Raw genomic sequence first — 8,498 nt, forward strand, 5'->3', positions numbered from 1 at the left:
CAATGACTCTGATACACTGGTAACATGAGAACAATATGACATATCTAGATGCACCAACTTTGTTAGCATGCCAAATGACACCGGCAGTTTTTCTAATCTGGAACAACCAGACAAATCAAGATACATCAAACCCTTCAATTCTCCAATTGATTCTGGCACTACCAAGATCTCAGAAGATCCACGAAGGCTGAGGTAAATTAATTTTGTCAGCTTTGTGATATAATTGGGAATGGCCCGATGTTTGACCCTTGGAGCATTAAGATATCTCAGATGCCTTAAATTACCAATAGAATATGGCAACTTCTGTATAGAGCACTTACTTAAATCCAAGACACATAGGTACTTAGCTGATGAAAGTGATGCACCACGGAGCACAGTTTTGTCCGTGCCAACAAAACACAGTGCTCTTATCGCAGTAGGATATTGCGTGAATGACTTCAGTGACTTGGTACAATCATTGAGTAACACAAATTGGAATTTACTTCCCCCAGCATTGCATTGTTTGCTAGCATCTAGAGTTTTGCAAAGCATGATTGATCTTGCTAAGTCATGCACCAGATCGTGCATAGTGAGTACTGTAACATTCATGTCGTCCTCTATTTGTAGGGATGTAAAATGATTGGATACGGTTGGATACCTGCAGATATGAATACAAATAATTATTGTTCTTCTCGGATTCGGATCAGGTATGGATAGTGTCAAATATATCGGATAAGATATAAATAGATATCGACATCATAAAATCTAAGTTTAAGTATTCAAATTTGGATACGGCGTTGGATACTAAATATCCAGACTCAGGTACGGACGTATATTAACTCATCTAAACAAATCCGAACCGATATTATCCATACATTTACACACCTAATCAGCCTGCAACAGAAAGAATATGCATGGTAGCATCAGCTCTTAGGCAAAACAGAATGCACAGCCATTTTTAAAAATACAGTAGACACAGCTACTACTCCTGGAGACGTACGGAATCAAAGCAAGAAAATCACAACAAGAACCAAATACCAAAAGGGCACTCCAGATATTTAAAAATACACATAAAACCAACCATTGTTCAAGTAGAGTTCATTCAACATCAATTGGCACAGAACGGCGCCAGACTCCTCCTGCACCGCCGCCCTGCAGCTCGGTTCTCCCGCCTCGCAGCTGCTCGAGGAGCTGCCGCAAGGAAGGCGTGGCTGCCGGGCTCCCTCTTACCCCGTTCATTTTCTTCCCTCACGTTCTCTTCTCCTTGTCGATGGTGGCACGTGGCAAGGCCTCCCATCCGGCTGGCCGGTTCAATGCATCGACCCCGCGGTGCTCGGATCTGCGACCTCTGCAGCTAAATCTTCTCTTCTGCGTCGCTGCTCACGCTGCTCGGCTAGGCACCGGGGCATCTGCTCGACCCGGCGGCACGCTGTGGCACGTACCAGGATTTGCCAATGGGGTGTGTGGGTGCGGCAACTTGAGCCTCTCGACATGTGACAGCGGTGTGGGTCATGTCTATCATGGGAGGCATTGCTTCTTTAGTTTTTCTTTTCAAAAAATTAATAAAAAAGGAAAAAGAGTGCATCATATGGTGATGATGTTGGTAGTGTACCGTTGCGGTGATGGTGTCGGGGCCGTTTACTAGAAGTTTGGAGCCATGAGGGAGCTCTGGAGTGACGAGGCGGGTGGTGGAGTGTTTGAGTAGAGCAAGAACATTATGTAGTTTGTTTTTATGTCCCAATCCAACTGGTTGATGCAGTTTGTTGTGTTGGATAGTGCAATGACACTATGGTGTGGGTTGATGCCCCATCTAACTGGCTGGTATTGTTTTTATGTTATTTTTTGCATTTATTGTTTTACTTGGTCGAGCTTCATCTTTTTTTAATATAATCAGCAGCTCTCCATTTCAAAAACTCATTGTTTAGGTAAATCAATCAAGTTAAATATTTTAATTCCAAAATTTCTTATTAATATGTAATCAAGAAAAATAAATAACAAAATAATTTTGTAACATGGGAATGCATAAGGACAAATTGCGGTGTTCTTATGTATTAATGCGTTTCTGAGAACCCTGCCTGTGTGTGGCGTGGGGCGTACAGGCCCTCCTATATAGTTTTTGTAATACAATTTTGGAGTTCACTAGGGTCATCTAGCACAATCATTGCAGTCCATCAATCTCCTTCCACAGATGTCATTCAACATTTTCTTACACTAGATTCAACATTTAACAATCTGTGGAACCTATATCGACATTTCGAATAGGCTAATTCAACATTGGTCGGGAGTCAGATATTTATTCATAGCTTTCTCCCCCACTTCACCTAGATTTTTCCACGTCTGATACATGATTCAACAAGGTCCAAACTCTGATTCAATATTTTGAATAGGCTAATTCAACATTACACGGGGTCTGGTATTTATTTATTTATGCTTCATGACTATCACTACTACAAAAAGCAAAAACCGTTGCCGGTCGGCGACCGTACAACCGTCTCGATTTGATGTATTAACAGAGGCGGTTGCTCTAAGCCGACCGCCTTGGTTAAAATGATAACCGAGACGGTTCATCCTAAGGCAACCGCCTCAGTTAATAGGGTTTCTTTATGGTGCCCGCCTTACTTAAGATCCCTATATAAATCAGCCTAGCTCCCTCCTTCCCTGCAGCTCCTCCATTTTTTCGTGTTTCAAGCTCAAAACACAAAAATTGTCCATTTTAGAGGGGGGAAGGTTTTACCCTTGGATTTGGTGAAGGGGGGCATCGATATCGTAAGAGGTTGATTTCTTACTATCCAACTCTCATCTTCTCTTTTTTTACATGATTTATACATTTTTTTTCTAGATCTAGATCTAGGTCTAAATGGAGGAGAGAGAAAACTGGATATGAAGCTACTTGAATGCATTTTTTCTTATATTGATCTGCTTGTATGACTTTAGTCTCTTGCTGTGTGTGCAAGATCTCATTCATCGATATGGAAGAGTGGACATACAAGTTACCGAGCGTTGGCAACGATCTGTCTTTCCTGCATCATGTGAGAAATTTTGTTGCCGCTGCGAAAAAGCATCGTGTGTGTCTTGGTCGGGAGCGCACCATTTGTGCGTGCAATAGCTGCAAGAAGAAACTTATCCACGGAGATAACATGGTGCAATCTCACTTGATCCGCAATGGTTTTGTCGAGAATAACACTGTCTAGAAGTTTCACGGCGAAGCAGATCCGAGTGTCACTGGTGCATCTGAACAAAACTCTTCGACGACCTCGTCGGTGAATGAAAGAGGACAAAAGCCCTCATCATCAACAGCAACAGCGGGCAGCGATAGTGCGAATCACAAATTGGTGTATCCTTGCCGCGCACCAATTCGGGTAATTTAAAACAATACTTGCAATATCTATTGGGTTCACCGTTTTTCATGTTTCAAGATTTGAGATCCATATTGTTTCAAATGTGTAGTTTGAGCATCATGGGCCATTGGATTGTATTTATAATCTATCGTCAGGATGGAAAGGCTGTCATATTCTACTTGCGCACGACGAACTAAGAGGGGTACAAAGATTTCAAAAACTGTCTACGGAGTAAGTGGCGTCACATACTTTTATGCACTCAAAATACATATCAAATTTGTTGTTGTCACATACAACGCTTATATGAAATACGCGGAAGACCCCGAAAGCTATGATTGGAGGTCCGACCATAAGAAGTAGAAGTATGGCACAAAATTGTGCATTAGGTGACAATTCCCTATACGTATGAAGAATCATATGTGCTACTACATCGTGCATGATATCTATGTCCTAATGACTATGTGTTACATGCACGCAGTGTCCCAAGCAACCTAAAGACTCTGTCTTGTGTGGATTCTATGCTTGTGACTACCTCAGGGCTTGTGGAAGTTACAGCCATGGCTGGCGACAGCTCAAAAAATCTATAGGATGGTGGCGAAAGCAAAAGGTGGACAAAACAGTCATCAATCAAACAATAGCTGACATTTGTAAGTTTGTCACCGACGAATGTTGTCATGTTGGGGGAAAGTTCTTTTATGCCGAGAGCGAGCTAGCGATGGAGGAGAAGTACGTGAAGCTACGCAACTGGAGAGCCGACCTCGACATGAACGACTAAAAGTTACTGCACATCTTGTGATTTTTGTGTACTTGTGATTTTTGTGAACTATGTGAATATATGAATGTAATATGAACTTGTGTGTGCCATGCATGGATTGTGAATCGACACATGAATGGATGTTATATATGTGTTTACCTTTCATACACCTGTTTTCTGATTTGTATGTGTTTTCAAATTTAACGGAGGCGGGCTTGTAATAGGGGATCGCCTCAGTTAATACCGAATAACAGAGGCGGGCGTGGTAAGGAAACCGCCTCCATTAGTATTAGATTAATAGAGGCGGTTACATTAAAAAGACCGTCTCGGTTCGACCGCCGCGGTAAATGCTTCGATTAACCGTGATCTGCGTCCGAGGCATTTGATGCACCAGCCTTGTTAAAGCCATTTTGGCCGCCTCCATTAAGTTTTCTTTAGTAGTGTGTGTAGATTTACCCGAGACCACAAAAGAGTAGCCCTAATAAACCGTGTCTCTTAAGGTCTTGACCACCATTTGTTTCTTTTATAAAAAAGAAGTCTGGGCTACAAGTTAGTTATGACTTGTCAAAAATCGTAATATGTAATTGCAATTGATTGAATTATAAGTAAGAATAATTCAAAGGAAGTATAATTATGTAGAAAAAAACACACCGTGGGTGAAACTGATTGTTGAAAGAAAGACAGTCCCAGCAGCTGCATAATATACTTCTCACCAAGCTGCATATTTGAGAGTATGCTTGTTGGCTTGATAAAATCCAAAGAAATCCATTGATAAATTACATCATCTTTAACTATCTTGTGGCCTTTTGGAAAGATTGCGCAGTAGGTAAAGCATTTCTTCAAGTTTGAATCCATATGGCTATAACTTAACTTCAAAGATGCAAGAACAGGATTTGGCAAAGATGCATCATTTGAAATAGGTTCATTCCAGGTATCACTGTCTTTCACCTTAATCCATTGATCAAAATCCATGGACCGCAAAGTGAAGCCTAAAGATTGAGCTGCTAAAGCCACACCTCCACACTTTTTTGGCAATCTCCCTTCCAATATCCGTCAACCCTTTTTTGTCATATCTATCTTCAAAAGCACTTCTTTGTTTTATTATATCCCAGCACATCTCATTTGTCAAGGGTAATATCTTGTATGGTTGAAGGTTAGTACAGATTCTCCCGGCAACACGTTCACTGCGTGTTGTTACTAAAATAATTATGTTGCTATCAGCATGATATAGCATATCCTTCAACTCCTGCAGGTGGAATTGATCATCCTCCCACATATCATCTAAAACAATCAGAATCTTCTTACCAGAAAGTAGTTTCGCGAGGCAACTATGTATTATCTGTCTTTCAATAGCTTGGCTTTCTTTTCCAGATAGTTGTGAAATCATAGACTCACAAATTTTATTCAAGTCAAATCTCCGGGACACATCAACCCATACATGAGAAAAACATTTGAAATTTGGATCATTGTAAATCAATCTTGCAAAAGTTGTCTTTCCAATGCTCCAATACCATATATAGGAAGGATGATGATCTTTTCTGACATACCCTCAAGTAAAGAAGCAATTATTTTCCCTTTCTCTTCTGTCCTCCCAACAATGAGTTCTTCTACTACATCTGACGATGCTTCTCATACATTAACAAATTCCAGCTTACTGCAACTAGGGCCCATCATAAAAGTAATATTCTGGTGTTGGCCTTTGATATCCTCTGATTCCTTTCTCATATCTATATTCTTGGTATTATGCATTGGCATTCTAGAAAATTTTTTGTGACATCCTTTCTGGGGAATCTGCAATATTTCGGTTGGTTTGTCAACAAACTACACAATTTGATTAATAATGTTGTTTAAGACATTGATTTAATTTTCAAGATGACATTTAGCGTAACAATTTGATTATGATGTGTAAGTTAAATAAAAAAAGTATATTATGGAAGTTTTCTTGATGTTTCAACTAATATTAGTATGGTGTAGTCATTCTCAACAATGATTTACATATCAATACGAATCAATGTATATAATTTTGATTAGGGGAAGTGGTGGTTAAATATAATGCAAAAACTTAGTTTTTCCATTTTCCCGCACAAAGCTTATGCTAAATGCTGTCTACATGACAGAAATCACAATTTAGCATAAGCAGTGCAATGTTTTGTTTTTTCCTTAAGATGCAGGACAATCAGTTTGTGTTTAAGCATTGTTAATACCTGAAATAACAGCTCCTCTGCATGTTACACAATAAATTGGTTGTGTCAAGCCAAATAACTTTAGTATCTAAAAAATAATCATAAGTTCTTGCTTCATGTGCCTACATATTAATATATTATCCAGTTTGATATGAAGATGATGCGACTAATATAGCTTTCAATTCCAGAGAAAACATTATATATGTAGTAATCGACTTGATCTTTCTCTATCAATCAATATGTTTCACATAGTCACTATGCGGTTTAAATGATTGGAAAACGTTTGCATATTATTGAGTCCCTGAATCCTGGAGGGATCTATACTGTTGAGTGTTAAGAAACAATTGCTAATATACTAGAAAAAATAACTAAGTGAACTAATGACATGATTTCGGTTTTATTGAAATTATTTCCTAACTTAGCTATCCATTGTACCCCTTCTCAAGTGATATTAATTACCTCGCCAAAGGCAGTTTCAATCTCATTCAGCTTCTCAGTAATCTTCCCTATGTTGTGCCGTTTTTGGCTACCTTTCTCCACACATGACAATGCTATTTGAATGCATGTCTTTACTTGGTGGCAATATGCTTCAACCAAGGAACCACTACCGTATGTCTTCTGCCACCTGTTCCTCCAGTTCTTTTAGACCTGATACATTGAACTGTCAAGCTAGGCTGATATATACTATTCCATTGTAAATATGAGATAGTATTAGGTTAAAAAAGGGCCCTGTTAATAAGAAATATCATTTCTTACTTGATCAATAAACTTGTCCGAAGACATATCGAGACATTTGGGGTAGCCCTCGGGTCCTGACACTATCCTTATCATTATAACACCCAAGCTAAATATGTCAAATTTTCTTGATATTTCTCCTGTGTCTATGTATTCTGGTGGCTGGTACCCTCTGCATTGCATCATACATGACCAAAGCACATGACTTAATTTGTACTATTAGAAAAATGATATGTTCAGTTGAGATATTTAGCTTACTGTGTTCCATAAGGATTTTGTGTGATTCGTGTTAGTTCTGTACGAAAGATCCTGGACAAACCAAAATCTGCAATCTTGGGAACCATATGCTTATCTAGCAATATGTTATCAGGTTTTAGGTCCAAGTGATAAATAGGTTCTTCTAGGTCCTCATGAATATACTTTAGACCCTCACAGGTCCCCTTTATTATTTTGAGCCGTGTGAGCCATTCAAGTCCAGAAAACTCATCTGCAACAGCAGTAAACAAAAAGATTCTTAATCAAATGCAACTATACAAGTACTCTTACAATGCATACTGAAAATAGGACAGCAGAGGGTACCCGAAAGAAGTCGTTGAAGGCTGCCATTGTGCACATACTCCAGGCATAGTGCTCCATGTGTCTCGTCAAGAAACACCTTGCTTCTATCGGGCATGATAAAAGTTTTTTGCTCTGCTTCAAAACAATATCCCAGAACCTGGACAATGTTTTGATGATTAAGCTTCTTGAGGTTATAGAACTCATTTTTTAACTGCTTAAAGTTTAGTCTGGAATTGCGAAGCATCTTCACAGCAACATCATCTCCTTGTCTAGTCACTCCCTGCAAAATATAAATCGTCAGTAATCAGTACAAGCTGACCCTCTTTCTACATCTTATATTTGTTGTTTTGCTGTATGCAATAATACCATATATTGTTTCAAAGAACTCATCATTGCGCTAGCCAGATTTGCATAGAATATATTTATCCATAAGGAAGAGCATGAAGGAGTCTTACCTTATAAACAACTCCAAAAGCTCCTTCACCAAGTTTCCGCTCCTCGGAGAAACCATCTGTAATTTCTCTCAAGATTTGAAATGGTATCTCTAAATCCATACTTCTGTCGTGCTAGCACAAAAGCCCTCCATGAGATGGAAACATATGCCAATAATCTTTTACTTACAAATAGAACAGTAGCATTCTATGATGGACACATTACGGGTAGCTTTGGTATACTCTCAAGTCCATACTGCCACTAGCTGAACTAGGAATTTTGTGTAAGGGGAGCCGACCAGACATCTTATATTATACGTGAGAAAATATATTAGGAAATATATAGTTTCACCAATATTTTTGATAGGGAAAATACTTCGCATATGACCTATTTGTATTTTATACGACTTCCACTATGTAAGAAAAGCCCAATAGTGATAGACATCATCTCCCTAAGGTGACTGGCATTATGTGTAGGACCGAGAAAGGTGACCAGAGGGGGGGGGGTGAATGGGAGCCG

At 39.2% G+C, this 8,498-nt stretch overlaps 1 pseudogene; it reads right to left on the reverse strand.

Moving 5' to 3' along the window:
• Positions 1–864: 864 nt before the first annotated feature.
• Positions 865–8,101, reverse strand: LOC120684846 (annotated as a pseudogene).
• Between the last annotated feature and the right edge of the window lie 397 nt (positions 8,102–8,498).

This window comes from Panicum virgatum, chromosome 8N (assembly GCF_016808335.1).
Source record: "Panicum virgatum strain AP13 chromosome 8N, P.virgatum_v5, whole genome shotgun sequence".
NCBI classification, from domain to species: domain Eukaryota; kingdom Viridiplantae; phylum Streptophyta; class Magnoliopsida; order Poales; family Poaceae; genus Panicum; species Panicum virgatum.